The 12054-nt window shown below is 35.1% G+C and overlaps 1 protein-coding gene across 6 annotated transcripts in view; it reads left to right on the top strand.

Moving 5' to 3' along the window:
• Positions 1 to 12054, top strand: part of RALYL (RALY RNA binding protein like) — a 394972-nt gene that overhangs the window by 106866 nt on the left and 276052 nt on the right. Inside the window, exon 1 of one of the 6 annotated variants that reach the window (XM_087750752.1) lies at positions 10757 to 10781. The exons of the other annotated variants lie outside the window; for them this stretch is intronic. The gene's annotated coding sequence lies outside the window, so the exon portion shown is untranslated. Of the gene's footprint in view, positions 1 to 10756; positions 10782 to 12054 lie in introns of those variants that run through there. 6 annotated transcript variants of the gene reach the window in all.

Here is a 12054-nt window from a genome sequence, read left to right as displayed (position 1 = left end):
TAAATTTGAGGTGGCAAAAGGGGCAGTATCAGGACAGCAGGTTTAGTGACTTGTTGTAAAAAGATTCTTTTCTCAAATGGTCCCTACTTGCCCATCCCTCAGTCCTTTTCTCAGAACAAGTCTAACCAAAAAGTTTTTTTCCAAGGGATAACACAACTTGGTGCTCAGCTGACTTCACTGTCACATTGGGAATACTTACTTACACATGTCAACTTATCTCCTCTGCAGTTTAATTAGTCAACACAGGCTTCCACAGTTCATAATAGTACCCTTTAACACCTATTTTACTACTTAGTCTCACTCTTTTTTAATTACGTGTTTTGCCTCAGCATGTACATAAATAAACTGCATATAGTATTCCACCTAGACTTTGTTTCTGGATAGTGTCTAGAAATAACAGTAACGTCTCCAGCTATTATGTCTTATTACATGATGATTTCAAAATGAATTTTTGGGATATTGGACACATGCAAATGTGGAAAAACTAAGAACAAGATTTTTAAAATTTGTTATTGCTTTTGGTTTGCTTTTAAACAAAAGGTTTTTTTCTGAGAAAAGTAGCTATTCATAACCTTCAGAAAAGGTACCAATTCTTATTTGAAGTCAAGTAGTCCTATAAATTTTTCTACTTTTTCCTGTTACTTACCAATAACCACCAGAATTGGTTCATAACTAGTCATCACATAATCTAAACATTACATACACTTACATTCCCGTTGAGATATTTCGTTTTTCCTTACAAGCAAATGGTATAATTATCTCTTACAAAAAACACTTGATTTTAAGGGCCTGATCCAAGCCCCATTAATGCTAATGTGAGTCTTTGCATTGACTTCTGTCAAATTTCAGATGGTCTTGCACATTTAATTAATATGAGAGGTTACTTATAATTTTTGATAACTTAGTCATGCTGAGGACCCAAATACATACTGCTGATATGCTTTTCAGTACAATATTTATTGGCATAATATAGACCATATTACTCTAATACTGAAAAATATCATCTACCTTGTCTGAATGGAAAAGCAGGCTGCAAAACATTTCTGAATCTCTAGATGCAGTTATGCTATGTTGTAATCTTGTTTCTGGGAAAATACATGCCTAGAAAAACATGATTTGAAGGGAACTTTTAAAAAACTTTTCAAGATGATGATGGCAGGAAAGAATACCCACTTTCTCCATTAATTATTTCAAATGGTTATTGTGGCTTCCTGAAAAGTATTCTTGTGAATGGAGCAGTTTCAGTCACTTAAAACAAAGGCACATGGTTCGTGTTTGGAAGGGGCACATCTCAAAAGTAGCATGTGGGAGAAAAGGCCTGCTGCTGCAGTCAGAGGTGGCTCTGACCACGTGTAGCTCAGGGCAGCCAGAAAGCACTATGGTCTCTTTGGACTGACAGCTATCCACTAAAGCTCCACATCTTTGATCAGGTCTTCAGCTGATGTAGGATTTGTCTTAGTGATGTTGGCTATAGATTTGCCCCTAGCATTGCTGACCTGCCAAACCTCCACATAACTAATATTTCTTCTCTGTTGACACTTGTCATCCTCACGAATATTTTTGTTAACTCCTCTGGCTCCTTCTGCTTTTGTTAAACGAAGGATGGTACCTTAAATGCTGCTTTACTGCTATAAATAGCTTAAACTTTTTGTTTTACAGCATAAAGAACCCTTTATAGATGATAGTAACAGATAATCAAGTAGCCTTACCAAATTTGGTATAATTTTTACTGTATACTTTAGACATCATACCTAGGAACCTTTTAGCATTGGGGTTCCCAACAGAATACCTTCTGCTGCTTCTGGCCAATGTTGATGGTTTCCACTGGGTAACCTATTGATGTACAAGACAACTATGTATTCAGAATGTATTCAGCAGTGTGAATAATAAAACAATTCAGTAATCATGAAAAAACTTTGATTTAGGGAAAGAACGCTGTGGTCTTGCCTCTGGTCTTGCTGTGGTCTTGCCACTAAGAACTTAGGAAGATCTTCAAAACTGTAGCTGAAAACCAGTAACAGTTTGATAATAACTTGCAATACCTTTCTTCAGAACATTAAGACTTTAAAAGTAGAACTTGATTCTAAAACAGATTTTTTTTGAGTGAAGAGTAGATCAAAAGAGTGATGTAAAAAGACTTGGTACACTTGAACGGAAAATGACTATACAATATGTGTAATGCTTGTTGGTCTGACTGCCTGTACAACAGCTTTGCCATGATTGTCGCTGAAGAGAAGATGCTTCAGTGTTGGAAGGTTGAGGTGTGGATAGTCCTGATCTGGAGTGGCAGAGTCAAGGAGGCAACATAGGAAGTTTATTTTCCATAAGGTTTTCCTCCAAAAAACATCACAATAAACCAATGACTGACAGAGGGGAGAATTTTTCCTTCCCTCCTTTCTTCTTCCCTACTCCAAGTTCCATATCACAAACATGGGTCTATATTTGTACCCCCAAATACATACTGTCTGGACACACAGAAAAGACCATCCAAATCCCGTAATGATTTGGATAGTCTGATCTTGCTATACCATGGTAGCTTGAAGGAAGAATCTGTGCCTTGGGGCACTATACACATCCTTGAATCATAATCTTTGCATACCCTAAATACACTATCCACTCTTTCATAGAGATTACCAAAGTTTAAATCTTTGGGTCCAAAACAGTTACTGTAACTTTGTCTAATTTAAAAGGCTTGAACCCAATCTGGAATAACAAATTAGAGTTTGTGATATAAAACAATGACATTTCAAGGAAAGACAGAATTCCCAGTTATTGTGGTTTGGAGTTTTTTAGTGTTTTTTTTTGTGGGGGTTGGGGAGTAATAAGCTTAATTTGGAGAATGTGTAATTAGCAGCAACTAACTGAATGCACAGAGCTGGCTCATAGGAGTAGTCTACGTGGAGCTGACAAAACATTTTTCACTAGTAAAATTTACATGTACGGAGAATGTCTCTAAAATGTGGGGAGAATATATTTTGAAATTATTAATCAAAAATAAATGTTTATTTTAAAGGATAATTTTTCCAGAAAAAAAAGGAATATTTTAGGTGTTTGTGCCTAACTAGACAATGCAGCAAAAACTGTTCATGTGATGTCTTTCTTAATGGACTGTTACTGCAGCAGTTTTCTGCAAAGTTCTGATCATTGCTGATTCAAAAATCTTACTTATAGCAAAGCTTTAATCTTTTTATTGCAATTTTTAAAAGACTTGACTTGATGTAGATTGACAGTTTACAAACTTGAATTGACAGTTCCTGTAACACTTTCAGCACTATTGTGAATAAGATGCAGGTTCTGTTCCCATTAGTTATTTCCACAGAAGTGCCTGTGTCATTCATTAGGGAGGAATTCAGTTCTGCACAATCTCATTGATGAAAATGAAATTTGTTTTAATAAAGGTCTATCTTAAATACTAACAGGTAAGGGCTTTTATGTTTCTATCATGTGAGGTTGTTGTCCAAAGGAAATCCCTGTTTCTCTATTGAGTTCTTATGAATTCTTTTTTCCTTCCTAAATGATACATTTTTCAATAAATTACAATAAAATTCTAATAGCAGAACTTCAAACAGAAGGACAGAGAGACTCACTTCTGTCCTAACAATTTATCTATAATTTACTCAAGGTTTTGTACCTATCTTCTCCTCATTCTGATTCATAAATTGTTTAAGGTTATAAAATCTAACATCAACACAATTAAGCTAAAGCTTGTAATAAATTGAGAAGTATGATAACATGAGTGTTATGTCATGTCTTATTTTATCTTAAAATACTTTTATTTCTCCAAATTCAAGGAAATATAGATACTCCAATTTTCAGTGTCACACTCATTTGGCTTATCATAATTTTAGATCTCTTCAGATAGCTTTTATGTGATTACAACAGAACTTATAAGATTTTCACGTTAAGTTTTGAGACTAACATATAAGAGATGCACTACTTTTAGTTACAAAGTGGTGTGACCTTACTGCAATGTGCATGAAACAGGCTTTTCTGATCAGTACCTTCCCTTGTTGCTTCTGTTTCAGGGATGACATGGTAGCACTGAGTTTCTCTGATTTCCTGCTGTATTTCTGGCAGCTCTGTGTGAATGGTGCTGGATGAGCAAGTGATGCCCTGCCTTCTGAATTGGCTAAATAGCAGGCACTGCCAAACCTGAAGTGAATCTGTAAGCTCAGGTAGAGAGCCGTACCCTCCTGCATCTGTAAGGCATTCAGAACAGAGCTGCCTTTGGAATTCAACTGCTTGGCTTCTGGACAGCTCCAAAAGTGAGACACAGGACCTCTATGTGTCCAACGATTAACTTTTTATGTACCTTCATCATCTTCAGGGCTATGCTATATAGGATGAATTTAAATTCCCAATGTTAGGCACTAATTTAAATCAGAAGGTAATAAATCTTACCTTAAATAATTCATTTGTATTTTTTTTTATAGTCTTGGTTATTTTTCATAAGCAGCTATAAAAACCCCTCTGTTTTAAAACAGTGCATTGTAGCATAATACAGCGTTGGAACTGAGTACAATACTGCTTTCAAATGACCATGAAAAGATAATGTATTGTAGTTGGAATAAACACTTTCATCTGAAGAAGCGATTCTTTCATCACATGCCAGCTAAACTGAAACTAAAAGTATATAAGCTGAAGCTTTCATGTGCTACCACATGCATACACACATGTGCACACACATGCATATACATACACTATATATATATATACACACACTATATATATATATATATTTCAGATGTAAAATATCAGCACTCATGCCACTGGAAATACAAAGTTATAAGTGTAGGAATCAGCTCAGAGATCAGGCCCAGTACTTAAATCCTTTTAGAGAACATTCATATTTTCCCAGAACACTGTCCTTACTTTTATATCAGTGGTATAGATGCATATAAAATATACTATGTTGGCATTTCCAGTGTTTCAGTTAGTTAAAAAAATAATATTTTTTCCTGTGTAACAAAAGAAGAAGCACTTGACCTGTACTATTTTAGGTGGAATTTCTGAAGACCATTTTAATATTATGTAGTTACTTCAACAATGTAAAATCTATTTTAAAAAGATTTATTTAAAGCAGAATTGGATGTCAATATATATTTTAATCAATTCTGCCTAGTTGTGTTCTTGTGAAATATAAACATGTATCATTCTGCTGCTGAATCAAAGTAATTCTCAGAGAAAACTGTCTCATCTTTTTGGAACACTTGAATAACACAAATCATTACACAAAGTACATACAGATTCAGCCTATTGCTGAATATACCGCTATGGACAGGAACAAACACTTTACTTGTCTCAAAAATGGGCCAGGTATTTCACTTTTTGATAACTATAGGTTATCAGATTTCCCTTTCATTTGTTGATGTGTTTTGCTGTGGTGTGCATTCCAGAGAGAAAATTGAGATTAATGAAAATAGGTCAGATATTCAGAAAATGTGAAATAGCAAGGAAAGAGATGCTGGGTTTCACTTTGGTGAATAGTTATGCGTATGGTGCACTTAAAGCAAATAATTTAGCTCGGAATTAATTTAAATCAGAAATATGTTGAATAAATGCACTGGAATTATAATGTTCCATAAAGAACTTTATATGTACAGATATTTTTAACAAGCTTATGTAGAATAAATAGTCGTCTGTTCAGCATGTGTTTTCCTTTCTGAAGAAAAAGACAACAGAACCAAAATAACACAAACAACATTTTGAAGGCCCTTGAGTCACTTGAAAAAAGTATTAGTTTCTAAATTTTCCCATATATATATGTGTGTGTGTGTGAAAGGACAAAATATTGTGCATCCCTTTCTCAAAACCTAAACAGCAATTATTCCAGCCAATTAAATGGATAGAAATGACAAGAATTTTTATTTTATTGTGTTTTTAATCTCATCAGACCACAAAGATTTTAAAGGAAAAGCTCCTAAGTTTGATTCATCCAAAAGGCTTTCTGTTCTCCTTTAAAAATTCATAGAATTGTTTAAAAAAAACCTTGAGTGGATGCAATTTTCATTAAGCAGATTGATTATTTTTTAAATTACTTTTATTTTTTTCCTAATTTAACAAAATTAGGCTCAAGATTTATGATTAACGTTTAATTTACAGAATAAACCTGTGTTGTTTTTTTTTTTTTAAATCTAGGGTCTTAGGTTACGATTTCTTAATAGTTTTCCTACTTCTAGTTCTTAGTTAGATTTGATCTTGGGTATATGTCAGTTTAACCAATATGAAATATAACAAAAGCTAGGTATCAATGTCATTGGCAGCCTGTTCCAATTCCATTCATATTTGGTGACTGGATTCCAGTACCCTGTTTATGCATAAAATTCCTTGTTGATTGCTACTTAGATATTACAGTGTTCAGATCTAGTTAGGTGGTTCATGTAAAAAACAATGCTAGAACTGTGCAAAGAGCATAAATTTTCTTCACTTACTTGTAAATACCCATCATTGTTTATCAGCTGATATATATCCTCTTGAATTTAAATCTATCTTATTTTATCCAGCACACAATGTTGGTTTCCTCTGGTAATAATAAGGACTCTAATGGGAAAAATTAAAAAAATCCACAGAAACATATGATATTGGAGTTATCTCTAATTACTAAAGTCTCTGGTTCTTTAAAGAAGAAGACAGTTTTGGTGGAATATAACTGTTAAAGTAACTCCAGTAGGATACCACCAGTCTGAAGAATTCATGCCAAGAAAATAGTTTGTTTGGGTTTTGCTCTAAGATGATACAGAGTAAAGTGAACAAAATCTCTTTTTTCATATGTTCAACCTGAATAAGATGGCTGAGAAGCAACTGGGAGCTATATGACCAAAAAGGAGTGAGGTCAGCATCCTGTGGCTTGAATCCTATGGTTCATACAATAAAGAATTGTGAGAAAGAATGTGTAGCTTATCGCTTTGTGCTTCGGGTAGCAACCCACAAATGCTGGAGAGGGTTTTATTCTAATGCTTTTAGCCTTTCTTGCTGTGATATCTCTCACTACACTGCAGAATTCTCCATGCTAGTCTGTCTGCCATGCCAAGTGTTCTGGCAGCAGCCTGGAATTGAAAGATACACATACGTGTGTACGTGTATATAAATATATATGTGTATGCACATATATGTGTATATATTTTAATACCTGTCATTCCTGCAGCAGTTGACTCATGGATAGACAGAAGGTAGAAGGACAGCTGTGGAAGGCAGAAGGCAGAAGGCAGAACTTAGAACATCTGTGAATTAGTGGTTTAAGGAATTGTCCAGGAACTAAAGAATGGATGCAACTGAGCCATAACCTCCGTAATTTTTTTGGTTTTAAGGATAAACTGACTAATTGCCATCTGGAAATAAACACTTTCTTGGAAGCTGCTATCAAGATCCATTTAAGAAGATGATTGTAAAAGTTTCCATATTATCTGTAAACGGATGGCTTTAAAAAAATACAACAGTACTTTAAGTGGATAGTGTCATGACTTTGGGAAAGCTGTTCCAGCTGAAGTTCAGAGTTAAGTTATATACACTTTCTGCTTATCTCAGGATGCAAAAAACAGTGTAAGCATGTAGAATGGGCAACACAGAGCACTTTGTAATCAACAGACGTTGTTGCTGGACCTGTTTGTAAGACCTGGCAGACACAAAGGGATACAGAGGGGTTTTAAGTTATATAAGAGAGACATTCACATAGAATCATACTTCACACTTTAAATCAAGGATCTTCTACAGCTACTGAGTTTTCCAGTTAGAGTAATAGTTTCTTACAAATCTCCTAAGGCTTCTAAAGGAATTTTTATATGCAATTTTTCCTGCTACATGAGATGTGATGCATGTTTCTCTACTGTGCATCTCTCTGTATATGAAGAAATATTGGATAAAACTTTGATACTATTGAAGTTGATGGGAGATATCCCACTGGTTTCAGCAGGTAGAGGTTTTCATTTCCTTAGTCTGTATTGAAGAAAAAGAAGCCAGTGAACAAAATTGTTTGACATTTTCATCTTTGGAACTCCGAGCAGTACATTAACATGCCTTGTTTGACAAGTTTCTTACTCTCTTTTAAGGTAAGTCTCCAGAGCTTGAGCTGTACTCTTTTAGGAGTACGGGATTAGCCTTAAAGAATACAAACTTCATGGCTGCAGCATTGCTAAAACAAAAAGTAGCTGAGATTTTTGTCCTAAGATGAACACCTTTTAACTGCAGTGTCCAAATCAGTCAGCCTCCTTGTTCAGGTGAACAAGTATTCAGTTATTTCCCATGCTACACTGCAAATAGCCCAAATCCCAACTTTAATTGATAGCCATTGGCTGACTTACCTTACCCTCTGTCTAACATTGGTTTTACATCTTTCAAAAACTGTTCTCTCATGATCCTTCTCCTGAAAGCGAAATCTTTCTTACACTGCAAATGTTATTTGCATCCCCAGCTTTCCTCTATAGAAAAGCAGATAGGATCTGACTGCAAACAATGGCTTGTCACGTATTGTATCTCATCTCCCTTATAAATATACTGAAGGGCACCGCAGAAAGTGGGGAGTGCGCTGTCCTCATAACTTGCCAGTGTTCTTGCTGGAGGCATAGTAAGATGCCTGAAATATATTTAGGCCACCAGTCTGAGTACAGCTACTTTCAAAAAAACCAATCAAAAATAAAACCTATGTAAGGAGCAATAGGAGATAAAAATAAAAATACATTCAAAAGCACTCTTCAAATAATTCTGAGGCTAGGAAAACTGATGGGATATAATAGCCATGAAAATGTTCCCTCTTCCCAATTAAATGTTACAGATTATGTTTTCATAAATGCTGATGTTTACTAGGCAAAAAATTCTAGCTAGCATTAAAAAATTCTTACTACATGGATGGCCTTATTTGATAAGGTGTGGCTGCAAATTTGCTGTGTTTGAAAACAGAAAGCCTAGTCTGAAGCTGTTTGGCATGCATAGACAGCCTTACAAAATATGTACATTTTTTGTAGACAAGAGGGAAAGACACTGTCTATTTCATCTGGCAGTTTTTTATTTAGACTATTAAACTTTAGGGTTTATTTGTTTAATGTGTATTACAATAACAATTATTATTTATTTAATATTTAATATTTAAACTAGTTAAACTTTAGGATTAAGAGAGAAGACCCCGTTAAAAACTTAAAGCCTTATGTAGAGGTTACTGAATTGACTGCATTGGCAGTTCTACATGCAACCTGTTTAACTCGTAATTTGAAATATGATTTAAAAGCCTGAAAACAGCAAGCAGTGAGCAGACACAAGATGGCAAAAATAAAAATGGATGTATAAGTCTTCTTTACACAACCATAACACTATAGTTGTGATGGTAATCTTTATATTTTCATTGGGAAACATAATGTATTCTGCAACAAAGTGAGGGGGAAGCTTTGTATGTCTGGTCTGTCCAGCATTTCATCCTAACTCCTTCCCTCCCACTGAACACTATTTTCTCCAAAACTGACAGATACTGATCACCATGTAGGAAACTTCTAAATTTTCACATCACTAAGGCTGATTGAACAGACTATCAAAGACTAAGGAACACTCTTTAAAAAATTAGGGTACACTTGAAACTTAAAAGGTGAAAAATCATTTCAAGAGATGAAAAAAATCTTTACAGATTTTATAGTCATTGGACTGACAAACAGATAGGCTTTTTGGTCTTCTGGTCCAAAACATAACTTAGCAACAGGATCAATGAAATCCAAGATTTTACAAATACTTGGGCTCTTCATTCTTTTAATGCTTGAGAGGTTAGATTCTAGTTTTTAGTAATATCAAGTAATGCATAAAATAACAATGAACTAATTTTTCCTTACCCAAATTAGCTATAGAGTTGTTATAGAAAACATGTACTGGGTAAACATAAGAACATTAACAATGTTCGCAGACAAAATACATCTTTAGAAAGCACTATTTCCCCGATTATAAAGGTTTTCTATTTCACAGTTTATCATATCAAAAGTTTTAATTTGCCAAACCCCGTACCTCATGAATACAGAAGAACAGAGAGGATGAATTAATGAGGCAGATCACCCTGAAATGGATAGAATTGACAACTTCTGTAAGTTCAGATTTTCAGTGATACTGAATTTAAGAGTAAATCATGAATCACACATAATTTATTTGGGTCCTTAGTGAATAATAAAATCTAAGAAGGTAAAATGTACATACAGCTTTACATTAGAAGAATTACCAGTTCACTTTAATACATCTCAAAATCAGTGGTCTCCCAGCGAATCATAGATTTTCCAATGCACATGATTGGAAAAATAGTTGTTATGGATCTTCTGAAGCTGCAGTTGATGAAACAAAACATTTTTTTATATGGGTTTAAATCTCCTGAACCATGAAATATGAAGGGACTGTAGTATTTAAGCAGTGTGTTTTACTGTGGATCAGTAAAAGATCAAATTATTTTTAGAAAGCCTAGAAATAAAGTTTAGTCAAATCATTATGAAACCTGAACGTTTATCATTGTTACTAGTAGAATTAGTTTCACAATGGCAGCCCTGAGATCAAGAGAGTGGGAGTTCAGACCTTGTTCTTTTTTAAATCTTCACAGATTTGCAGGAAATCAGAACAAATAAATGAACATCTCTTGCTTTGAATTACTCACCTATATGTATGGATAGAAGATTTCTGCCCTGAAGGGTTTTATGGCACGAGTCATTCATGTGAAGCGTTGGGGGGGAGAAGAAGGAATGTTTCAGAAGGGGAAAGTGCTTTGTGTTGAAGCACTCTCATAAATGGATTATACTGCTATCTGCTTGAAAGTGGTCTTTGTTTCTAAGGTAATTTCACTTGGTATTCTATTCCTTTCAGGTGTTGATGTTTGCTTTGCCTTATTGAATCTGGAATAGGATTTTTGCATGCTTTCTTGATTTTTCTAACCATTAAAGCAGTCTGTGCTGGTGAACTGGCATAAAACTAGTGTTATCCTTCCATGCCTTTCCTTGTGTATTCCTGTGAAGCTCAGCAGATGCCTTCTGTAGTTTGCTTGAAGTGTGGCTTCATGTTGGTGACAACTGAAATTTGCTAAAGTTATTTCTAACCCATATTTTCACTTGTTTAATAACATGGACTGAAGATGCAGAAGCCAAATCTTGAAATACGTTTCAATGATCACTTAGAGCATTAACAAAGGTGAGTTGTGACCACCAAGCAATCTTTGATGCTGTATCTATGGTAAAAGCAATATGATAAAGAAAACAGTAAACATTGAAAGCTAACAGTCAGCAAAATTATTCAGCTTTCATGGGGAAAGGCTCCTACTTTGCTAATAGATGGCTAAGGAAAGTTTTGAAACTTCAGCATGAATTACTTTGAAAGCAAAAGTACACAATAAGTTCAGTCCAGTATGTGAGAGACTTCTCACGTCACAAACTGGACAGGAAGGAGAGAAAAGTGGCAGTATGCAGAGCATTTTCTGAATTGGCTTATAAAGGGTACTTTAGTGAGCGTGTCCTACTAGAATGCAAAGTAGATTCACAAATACATCCCTTTGTCACCCTACCATAGAAGATAGAAATTGCTAGCATAGGCTGGATAATTTGAGTGGCTGTGTTTTTATTTTAAAGGAGAAATGTGGGGTGTGTTGCAGGAGCAGAGGTGAAGGCGTCAATGTAGAAGTCATAATTATCAGAAGTTAGTCAGAATTTCTGCTTCCTCCCCATTCTCCCAAGCAAAGTCCAAGGATCACATCATTCATCCCCTGCCTACCAGCAATGCACTCTTAGTGGTGTTCTGACCATCTTCTACATTGGGTTTGGTTGCTGCTAGGAGCAGCAATCTCTATATCGGGAGTTAATCATGGAGGGTAGGAAAGGAAATGGTGATAATATGACTCCTTCGGAACAGTAGAATAAGCAAAATGGAGATGCAGTCCTTCCTCATCTGTCTGACATTATTTCCGCCTCATAGAATTATATTTAGTTCTCCATTTGGTACACCTCAAAGCATAGACCAGATTCTTAATGTGAGACTTTTTGGTGTCAGCAGTGATGTTCATTTTTCTTGGCCTTCACCACCACGGATGAAACCTTTGCTGTAATAAATGAGGGGTTT

The sequence above is a fragment of the Nipponia nippon genome, unplaced genomic scaffold (genome assembly GCF_047370975.1).
Source record: "Nipponia nippon isolate SJK-2023a ecotype South Korea unplaced genomic scaffold, ASM4737097v1 scaffold_1, whole genome shotgun sequence".
Classification (NCBI taxonomy): Eukaryota; Metazoa; Chordata; class Aves; order Pelecaniformes; family Threskiornithidae; genus Nipponia; species Nipponia nippon.
Note: the sequence above shows the minus strand (reverse complement) of the source record. Positions and strands in the feature narration are given on the sequence as shown.